Raw genomic sequence first — 12,250 nt, 5'->3', positions numbered from 1 at the left:
TATACAAACTGCCCCCTGTTCCACCTTAATAATACATGCTAATGTTATCTCTGCCTCTATCCCTGTCGCTAATCCTATGCTTACCTTAAAAAAAAAAAACCTTTCCATAACACTACCGCCACACAGGACTATTTTAGACACACTCAGTCACCAACATGCATTCACCACGCTACAGCTACCCCCCTTACCTAATCCTTAGCCTAATGCCAAAAACTATGCAGTAGTATATAAACTCAATAGCTATTAACCTTTACCCTAATCACAAAAAACATAATCTCTCTCTCTCACACACACACACACACACGCACACACACACACACACACACACACACACACACACACACACACACACACACACACACACACACACACACACACTCATACACACACTTAACTGTATCCATCCATGCAAGTGAATATTTGATAATTTAAGTATTGACCTAAATCACCCACTTTCACTTTATTCCATAAAACATGCCTTTGAAGAAAGGAGTGGTAACTATAACTGTATCTCTGTTACTATGTATATACATACATACATACATATATATATATATATATATATATATATATATATATATATATATATCTATGTATATCGTTGGATCTACTTTGAAAGCTCATATAACCACAACTGCAAATTGCCTGTAATCTTTTATAACCTTACTATAGCTTTCACAAACTCGAACGTTTGATAAAGGTATATACAGTACTTGTCTTTGCATTTCAGGAAAGATCTGTACTTACACAAACAATATTTGTTTAATTTCATACTTTTTTGAAAATGGTACATGCATCCATTCATTATTTACCACTAGCTTACTTTTTTGAGAAGATTCTTTTGAATGCAGAGTTCCTAAAAAGTTCCTCCAGTTCTAAATGTAAAGTCTGCCATTTTGGGAAGGTACATACTACATATCATTAAATGTATAAATACCTACATGCAGACTTTGGCTTAATTTAACTAGTAAGTTTTCGACATTATGAATGTCGATTATGTAAACTTTCTGTAGTTTAAACATTCCGGATTATGGCCTCGATCATGTGCAATTCACGATTGTGGTAATATGAACTTTTATAGTAGATCCATATATATATATATATATATATATATATATATATATATATATATATATATATGTGTATATGTATATATATGGGGTGGAAACTTCTGATGACTAGGTCCATTCACTGACATGTGAAAGAGCCAGTACAGCTGGCTGAAAATCAGCTGATTGAAATTTAATAGCTTTTTCACTGAGAGATTACAGCACATTGGAACTGGGAAACACTTATGACCTTCAACCATTAGATATCAACCATTGTAGGATTGATGGTTTGCATTTTTGATAGAAATGTATGCTTCCATATATATAGATATAGGTAGATATAGATATAGATATATGGAATATATGCAGGTTTTCAAAAATTCTGGTGATCAAATGTAAGTAAGGTTTGGCACAAGTGATGGAATGTTCAAGTTATCACAAAATCACAAAATACTGTGTGAAGTTGTAAGAATGTGTTGTAGACCAGGGATTAGGAATGTCTTCATTTTTTGAGGTACAGCATTCTCAGAGTAGTGTGTGCGTGTGTGTGTGTGTGTGCATGTGTGTGTGTGTGCGTCTGTGTGTGTGTGTGTGTGTGTGTGTGTGTGTGTGTGTGTGTGTGTGTGTGTATATATACATACACATAAATATATATATATATATATATATATATATATATATATATATATATGGGTACATATCAAAAGATCGACAACTTAAAATATCGAAAGTGACTTCATCGACAACTTAAAATATCGACAGTGACTTCACCGACAAGTCAAATAACCGACATCGCAAATCACGGACGTTTACCAGGTAAGGGATGTAAATTCGCTACTCATGCCTACCATGGTTTAGTAAGTGTGGTAGTGTCATGCAACCATGGTAGGCATGAGTAGCGAATTTACATCCCTTACCTGGTAAACGTCCGTGATTTGCAATGTCGGTTATTTGACTTGTTGGTGAAGTCACTGTCGATATTTTAAGTTGTCGATGAAGTCACTGTCGATATTTTAAGTTGTCGATCTTTTGATATGTACCCATATATATATATATATATATATATATATATATATATATATATATATATAGGTCTACTTTGACCCCTCGAAATTACAATTTCCCGAGTCTCTTTATTTGTGAAAGTGCATTTCTTTGAAAATGCACTTTCGCGAAAATCAGTTCAGTGAAGTGAGATTGCTGGTTTTTCACTGGTGTGTGGGAGGGGAGCTTGTTGTTGTAGATCACGATACAGTGAGGATAAGGGAATATTCCCTTTTCCCCACTGTAATCCTGTCTTGGACTTAGTATAAATAAATAGCAGGAATGTGTAGGCTTGCCCCACTTCATACATGTGCTTAGTGTATTTTTTTTTTGTTTTAGTGAGTCAGTTTTTGCAAAGGTGCATTTTCGAATAAATGCACTTTTGCAAAAACAGACTAGCAAAACTGCAGTTCGATGAATTGTAATTTTGATGGATCAAAGAAAACCCATATCTATCTAGCTATCTATATATATATATATATATATATATATATATATATATATATAATATATGTGTATATATATATATATATGTGCAAGTATGTATGTGTGTGTAAATATATATATATATATATATATATATATATATATATATATATATATATATATATATATGTGTGTGGGTCTACATCAGAAGCTCAAGTTTTCAAAAACTCGAAATTCATATTGTTGAGACATTATGATCGAGTTTCCAAAAACTCGAAGTTCATAAAACAACAAAAATCTACCTTTTTTCTATATTTTTGCAGGGAGTTGAGCCTGCTGTACCACCTATATTGGGGGGGCTGCACCTCCCACACCTCCTGCATATTATATATACCAACTCTGAGATCGCACTTCGGTGGGGAAAAGGTTAACTTCGATCTGTACTGCAATCTCCATTCAAAAGGTTTGAGTTTTCAAAAACTCAATCATATTATCTCAAAGATATGAATTTTGAGTTTCTGAAAACGAGCTTCTGAAGGACACACACACACACACACACACACACACACACACATATATATATATATATATATATATATATATATATATATATGTACATATCAGGATGTGTATTTGTTTTTAAGACTTTTTGAATGTGGGAGTAATTTATGATGAGGTGTATTCACTGTAATTATTTTAAAGAGGTTGGGCACAATCTGTGTTGTTATAAACATTTGATAAATATACTTGCATGTCTCTCTCTCATTAACATTCATGCCATTCAGCAAATCAGGCAGCAAGCACTTTCCAGGTACTCGTTGTTTCTGTAGTGATTACAGTTTTACAGGGTCCGGTTGCTAGCCCAGTTCCCAACCTTCCTTGGAGGGTGTACCACACACTTGCACACATACTCACACCTAGGACCAATTTAGAAGGTCCAATCCACCTACTGCATGTCTCTGGAATGTGGGAGGAAACTGGCACACTCACAGGAAACCCACACTAACACATGGAGGATATAGACTGCCAGGCATAGGATTTTGCAGTATTGTTAACATATTGTTAATACTTGTTTCTTTCAGAGTTTATTTCAGTATTTCTTGCCCTGAGTTGCATTTTGCACCTTGTTTGTATATGTATATGTATATTTACATTTTTTGTCTTGTTCTTAATAGTTGCATGTATGTTGTTTGTGTTGTTCTTAATAGCTGCATGTATGTTGTTTATGTAATTTGTACTTGAAGAGTCATTGAAACCGCAGTAAAATTCCTTGTATGTGTGCATACTTGGCCAATAAATGCGATTCTGATATATATATATATATATATATATATATATATATATATATATATATATATATATACATATTCCCCCGGATTCATGAACCTTGCGCCAGGCGCCAGCATAGCGTCGGCGTTATAACGCCAAATATGGCTGCTGAGCGATTCAGGTATGAATGAATTCCACGTGCACTACCGGGCGCGGACCGGTCTCCGCCCGGCTTAGGTATGCAAAACACACTGTGTGCGGTATTGCACCATGCAAATGAGGGCAAATAGCGATCCACAGTGGCGCAGGCGTAAGACGGCAATGTAAACCAAAAAAACGGTTTACATTTACCCAAACATGACCGAGGAGTAACGGAAGGCTGTCAAAGTCAGGTATCATATAGGTGCAATATGCCAATGTGGAAAGGCACCGAGAATGTCCAAAGAAAATATGCACAAAATGTAATAAATGACATAAATGGCACGTATGTAGAAAGAACAGCAGACCCCCGGGATATGTGCACAGAAGTTGCAAAGCAATGAAATAATATGACAATGTCCTAAAAGAGCAGTATAACACACATCAGCTGCACAGCCACCACACACCATAGTATGTATGTAAAGCTTCAACCCCAGAGCAATGGTTGTCAAGGAGTGGTGGCGGTGTTCGGTGCCGTAACCATGTATTAGTAGTCAATTCCATGCAAATGAGGCAGATAATAGTGAATCGCAAAAACGGCGGTGTAAGGATGGAGCAAGCGGTGCGGTACTACCGAGGAGTGGCCTACACGAGATACATGTAAACCACAGAGAGGTGTGCCACATTTGGAGGAAGGATATTGGAGGTCAGCAAATCTGGGCTGTACAATGCACATCACAGCATCAGGACTGGCGTGTTAGGAAATAGATGCGCTGAGAGTACATAATGCGCGTACAGATGCATGTGCACGAGGATGACTACGTTCCCTAAACCAGTCATGTGACGGCCTTCCCGTCAACAACCACGGATATAGGAAGGTAATGCGGAGAATATGAGGAAATGCGGAAGCAGTGTAAATGGAGCCGTAATGAGCAATCAACACCAATCAATCCAGGAAGGGCAAACGGCGGCAGCTGATAACTCTGCATGCAGACCCCTGCATAACCGGAAAGGGGAGGCATATGAATGCAAAGATAGTAGGGGATGTAGCAGAAATGCAAAGAGCAAATAACCGAAATAGCACAGCCAAGTACAGAGGTAGCATAACTGCGGCTGCAGATAAAATGCATCATATGCCATGTGCCTGCAGGATGCAGTAATGTAAGATGCAAAGCCAAGGCAATGCAGGCAACTGTAATGTAACACTACAGGCAGTACCGTTGCAGTTGCAACCGTAAAATCACGGAAATAAGCCATGGATACGGCTGCACAGACACACCCAATGACATCACCGGGTATACAGCACAACAGTATTAAGTGTGAATGCACACAACACACAGTGCGATTTCCCAAACGCCGCACCGTAGGGTGTAAACAGGCGGGAACTTTTAATATGTATATGCTGGGTGCCGCCGTGGCGTGATGCATAGGTATGTGGCAGAGACAGACGGAGTTGCGGAGGGTGGTGCCGACAACTACCGTGAGGCCTCACAGGAGAAGGAGAGTGTTCAGACCAAGGGTGACCTACCAGGGCTGCGAGACCTGGAGATAGTAGAGCTACAGGGTGGACAGGGACACGTTACAGCAAATAGTGGAGCTGTGCCGGCCGCCTGAGAACAAGAGACAACAGAGGGGAGCCCATCCCAGTGGACACAAAGGTATGTGTGAGCTTGCGAATACTGGCTACAGGTACCTTTCAAAGGCCAACCGGGGACATAATGGGCATCTCACAGGCATCAGCATCCAGGGTACTACACCAGTTCCTGGATGCCATGTTACCACATGCCCATGAGCACATAAATTTCCCCACATCTCAGGAGGAGTTGGCTAGCAATATGCGCCGCTTCCACCGTGTGGCACAATACCCGGAGGTCCTGGGTGCGATAGACTCACATAGAAATTAAGTCACCACCCGGGGAGCAGGGTAGACGCTACATAAACCGCAAGGGATACCCCTCCATCAATTGCCAGGTCGTGTGCAATGCGCAGGGCATTATCATGGATGTGTGTGCTGGCAGCCCTGGAAGCTACCACGACTCCCATATCTGGCATGCCTCACAGCTGTATCAGGTATTCGCCAGGGGGGACATCACACAAGGTCACCTTGTGGGGGATGCTGGCTACGCACTGGAGCCGTGGTTGATGACACCCATCAGAAATGCACACACACACACATGCAAGAACGCCATAATGAGGCACACGCACAAACAAGAATAATCATAGAGCGTGTGTTCGGGATGTTGAAATCACGGTTCCGGTGCTTGGATACATCCGGTGGAGCCTTGCAGTACTCTCCAGGCACAAGTGCCCACATATTCATAGTATGTTGTATGCTACACAATATGATTCTGCGGAAACAGCTGCTGCAGGGACATAATGCCGGAGGGCCACCAAGCCTGCCACAACTGCCAGGGCAAGCACAGGGCGTTCAGCGCCATGGACACACTGAGCCAGCCCCAGTAGGTAGACAGAGGCGTACCCAATATGCCTACGCCCTGGCAAAGAGGGAACGCATAGCACATACTTTGACAGTGTAGGCCCCATGGACTGACACCTCCTGACCTGCACACACAGTAAAATGGACGCCACACAAACATGTCCGCCCGTAATGTGTACCGTATGTGCGGACGTATGTGTGACTCCAACAAAGGCACCGCCAAACACTGCACACCCACTCGCCACCAGAGCATGGAACGCCAACACCTCACGCCCCCCCATTTCTACACCACACGGCGTGGCCGTATGCTGCCACTATCGCCGCAAGTCGACCACATATGTAGTCATGTGCATACACAGATACGGAAATAGATATCAGTACACATGTAGAAATATATGCATACACAGATATAAAGTACAACAGGGTAATATGGAACCCAGGGATGCAAGTTCACAGATAAGTAAGACGCGAAATCACCACATAGTAAACATAGTGACCGACAACCCGATCATCCGGGAGGGTGGGCAGAGCAGGTAACGCCAGCCATGGAAATGTCAACCTGCATCAATACATATCCGCGTGTCGGGATGGTCACCAGTCCACGGTACAGTAACGGGATATATGCATGTCATATCCATAGGATATGAGTGCGGAGATACACGCCGCCACCGGCGTCCAACGTCGTATTGTGTTCAACCGTCGGTCGCAGCGGCAAGCATACCAGTGAAGTGTACGACATTATGAGGAACGTACCTCATTTGGGGTGTAAAACAGTTCATGTTCCTCGCAGTTCCTCAAAGTTCCACATTGAAAATGTCTGTCAAACATCCATTGTTAGGAATGTATATAAATGACATCCTGGTAAATAGAATGTAATCATAGTAATTCATTAAAGGTTCTTCACTGTAAGTAAATCAGCATATTATAATCAACCTATGACCTACTTAGCTGAAGTTGTCACTATGCCATTACTATGTGTTCCACATTATGCCCATTTGTTTCACATTACTAATGTGTGTGTTCCTCACTCTGGAAATAGAAGGTTGAGAGCCATGGCGGCAATATGTGTATGTGTGAGGTGAGGTTGTCGTGTGTTCCGCTGTGTGTGTGTAATGTGTGTGCCACTGTAAAATGTGTATGTAGATGACATGTCACAGGCGGAGTGTAATAACATGCGTAGGCATACAGTACAGGAACCATAGGCGTATGTACAGCAGTACCCACAAAGTAGTACTGACATCTCCTCAGTGGCTATGCATGTGGCGACGTAAAACGATGCAAAGCGGAAATGTCCCAGAATGTACCACAGGGCCATAGCCAACAGGAGATGCAAAGGACGCATGTACAAACCATGACAGTATGTATGGCGGCCATAAGGTACACTCAACACGGTCCGTCAGCAACGTTACACAGCATCAGGCATGTACGGCGAAAATATGAATGTGCTATCCCGGCACCGATCGGGAACACTTACGGTCCCGTAAATACCGCTGTGTGTTCCACGACCGTGAAGTAAGCAAGCGGCACACGAATAGGAGGCTACCGGTAGCATACAGGCCGTCCCAAGTATAGGACCACATTCACCGTAACTATCAGCGACAAAATGCCAATGGATAGTAGGCACGGACGAACATCCACAGATATATAACCCATGTGAAGGAGGAATACGTGCAGGAAGCACACATGCAGGCGATACCGACAGCACACGACATCAACAAAACAAACATTCCCGGAACAACAGACAGGTAACCTGCAGCCCCCCAAGCAGGGATGGAGCACACACACACAAGCATATCCCGTATGTATAAATGCAAGACTCACACCCCGTACCCCTTACCCACATCCGCAGATATACCCCATCGCACATATCAAAGGGATAACAGCTAAAACCGTAGCAAAAACATACAGGCAGTCAATGACAGCGGCATACCCACAACAAGCTCGTGGGAAACACTAGCAGCGGCTGATGCATCCTTGCATCCGTTGTGTACAGGAATATAACAGCTATGTTACACATCTGAATGCACAACACCATCGACAGCCGCCGCCAGGACACGGACACCCACATGTCGAACAGAATACCATACCCAACACACACAATCCACGGCTAACACCACAGCGAAATGTACCCAACACCACACATAGCGGATGCAGTCACACAAACATGATACAATACATACCATCCTAGCGAAGGTATTGCAAATAACCAACGGCCACACGAGGAAAGAACCATGTCCTAGTGCCGACGCGTAACGAACGAAAGGAGGGGGATCACCGGTGATATGCGCATAAGTACACACCGAGGAACAGCTATTGGCCTGATTAACCCACATGCCTTAGGTGACGATGAATATAAGGAAGACTCCCTGGATATTCAAACCGTATGTTCATACCGAACAAAGAAGGAATACTAAAGGACTAACAAGTAAATACAGAAGAACACAGAACCAAAGGCCGGAAAGGTATGTCGAACCAACGACATGTACTGGTGTGTAACGCACGATAGGTATGATGAATCTGTACAGTATGTGAACGGTGTGTGTAGGTAAAGATACCTGTCCATCAGGCAGAGAGAGGTGAAGGTTGGTTATGTAATGCTAAGCGCAGCATACCAACGACTGTGGACAACGTGTGCAGAGCAGTGGGACAACATGTACACACCCGGGATAACCCCAGGTTAGGCTTGCCACCTTTTCAAATGGCCAAAGTGGGACATCTTCGGGACACACATCAGATGTTACAGGTGGACACATACCCATGGTCAGTACAAAGGGTAGAACTGTACTCATTTGCCTAAATAAAAGTGTAGTCTTGTAGCAGTTAAGTTGCTTATTGTGTGTCTTGTAACATTTAGGAATGTACATACATAAATAACTATGTTATGCAACTCTTACATAAAAATGGGACATAATTATGTCCTACAATGTCAGGACATTTGCCATTTGTAATATGTTTTGTCAGGACACAACTGCCCAAAGAGGGACTGTCCCTTGCAAAGTGGCACAGGTAGTAACCCTACCCCAGGTCTGCCATAGGGGTTGCAAACACAGAACAATGCCACCACCCACGCTGATGCTGGCAGTGGATATCCAACAATGAAGTGCCACAGCAGGGGATAGGACATGTATGTATAGTGTCACAGCACACATGTGCATGGGCATATACCGTCGATGTCATACGGAATGTGCGCACGACATGCACGTATCCCATGCAGTAGGGGTGACTATGTCAATTATGTGTAATGCAAAGCTGTCATGATGGATATGTTCAGAAATCATAGACAGTATCACAGACACAGCATGCATGATGGAGGGATGGCCTAATGTTATGTACATACACAAGATATGTATGGCCTGCACATATGGGACAATGTAGTAGCAGAATAGGTACCCGAAATGGAGGGAACAGCAAGTAACCATGTCCAAACGTTCCGTAGCAGGTGCAATGTGTGCCACAATGATGTCCAGCAGGGCCGTGTGTAAACACATGTGCAATGTACACAGTAGTGACACCCCCCCCCCCATGGTAGTGTCCACTGAACGGCAGAAGTGGATGTCAACTGTTATGTCTATACAGTACGTCCGCTGTGGTGGTACCATGGGTCTGTGTCACCCTACCAGCAAGGGAGCTATCACATGACTAGTGACACAGTGTGCCCCTGTGGGATGTGCACAGGACCTATGTCCCACAGCACGGTGTGTGTCCAGTCTGTGGATGTCACACAGACGCCCGGGCCGAGAAATGTGGCATGTGTGCACACATGCAGGACTGCTCCTCCCACCCTGCCCACTGCAAACGCCATGTAGGAGTACTACATGCATCAGTACTGTGGAGAACATGGCCCATGGCAGAGTAGATTACACCCCTATGTTAGTGGCATGCAGGTGACTACAGATGTGTTACATGACTGTCATTTGCATATGTAAACTGTCTGAGCCGGGTAGAGATCACAGCATGACTATACTGAGACATGTAACGTTGTATCCATTGTGTAAGGTACACCACACATGTGTTATTGTAACATGGCCTGAGTGTACATGTGTGTATGGCACAGGTACAAGGGCACCCAAGGTATCAGCTAGACATACGGTCCAGAAATGCGTGGTCCTGCACATGTGTACCCACGCCATGGTGGAATATGGCAACCACAGCACCATGTGGGGCATGTGTGTGTACATCAACCATGTACAACGTGATATGCCTGTATAGGGACAGTATCCATGTGATACACACCGCATGACTGTCAGTATGCAAAGGTGATGTGTATGCACTATGTGTGATGTAACTGATGCAATGATATCTACATGATATATCTGCCACACTGACACCTGTATGGGTGTCAGCAACATGAGTAGGATGAGCTAGAATGCTGCCAGGTATGTAGAAGTGGTATATGTAGGCATGTACAGTACTGTGTGACAGCAGGTAGTGTAAATATGCAAATACTGAGCATGAGGGGCCACATGTATGAGGACTGTGCAATGTCACACGTCCCTGACTTGTTGTAGTTAGCATGATATGCCTGCACCACTGTGTGAACTGTACAGAAGGCACATGGCGTAACATCCCGAGACATAGGGTATGATGTGATGCAGGATGTGTACATTGGCAATAGCATAAAGTGGAATGGTGCTGAAGGGCAAAGAGCGGAGCATGTCTGATGTGATACCCTCTGTACCACCCCAACCACCCATGCAATAGTATGACAGGTGGCCAGCATGGGATGTGGTGTGCTGTTGCGCACAGAAGCCCAACAAGGGTGCCAGTAAAGGCATGCAGGTAGTCAATGAGTGTGTGAAGCATGTATGTCAAGATGTGGCCCAGTGCCATACTGAATGGCCCAGTCATGGGTGTAGAGATGCAGCCCCATACGTGCAATGCAGTACCATCCATGTGTAGTGTGATAGATGTGGTAGTGTGGTGGTCAGGGTACACAACGTACATGAATGGGCTAGCAGTCACTGCAGTGTGCTGCTGCAGAGACATGTAACAGCCAGGTTGGCGGGATACAACAACTATGGCGGTTTGAGGTGACATTGGGAGTGTGTTCCCGGACATAACATGTGCATGGCAGTACTATGTATGTGTCCACAGGGTTAATACAATGTCCAGCCAAGGATTGGAACCCTGTACTGAGTGAGAGTGTGTATTGTTGGTAGGTACCCCACTGGCAGGCACGATGCCAGCAACATCTGTGTTGGCAATGCCTGCATGACTGTGGTATGCCGCATTGAATGTGGATGTAGTCAAACAGCAGAGACATACCACCACACTGCGTGAGGGCCCACACTGCAATGTCTGGCAGTCATGTGTAGGTAGCTAGCTGTGGAGTATGTCATGCACCATGAGGACACACCATGACTGTCAAGTGACACACAACACACAGGTGAACATAACTACCGTGCAACAGCCTGCACATGTGCCCATACAGCACGTGTGCATGGAACAGGAATACCACTGTGGCGTCTGTGAAAGGCCAGTACCACCATGTCTCAGTGTGGAATAGCATGGTCCCTACCAGTGTGTAAATGTAGCAGAAGTGCACTGTGATCAGTGTTGGCATAGGCACGTAGACTTTCCATCGTATGGGGTGCCATGCCATCAACTACCTCTGTCAGTGGATGTCAGTAATACCGGCTGTAGTGTGTATGTACCATGCATGCTGCTATGGTTGTGTGTTTAGGGTGTGGCTAGCAGGGATGAGAAGCATGGATGTTCAGCAAACAGAGGGGGGAGGTGTGTAGGCCTAGCACACAGACACATGGAGGTTTGGTGCATGCCGAGGGCAGTGTAGGTATGGTATGTGTCGTGTAATGTGTCACCCAGCTATGCGTACTGCATGGCCAAGCATGTGTGGGTACATGGGAGTCCATACTAGGGAAGGGCG

Source organism: Protopterus annectens, chromosome 7.part0 (assembly GCF_019279795.1).
Source record: "Protopterus annectens isolate FY-2018-M chromosome 7.part0, PAN1.0, whole genome shotgun sequence".
NCBI lineage: Eukaryota > Metazoa > Chordata > Ceratodontiformes > Protopteridae > Protopterus > Protopterus annectens.
The sequence above is the reverse complement of the archived record's forward strand: the minus strand, read 5'-3'. Positions refer to the sequence as shown.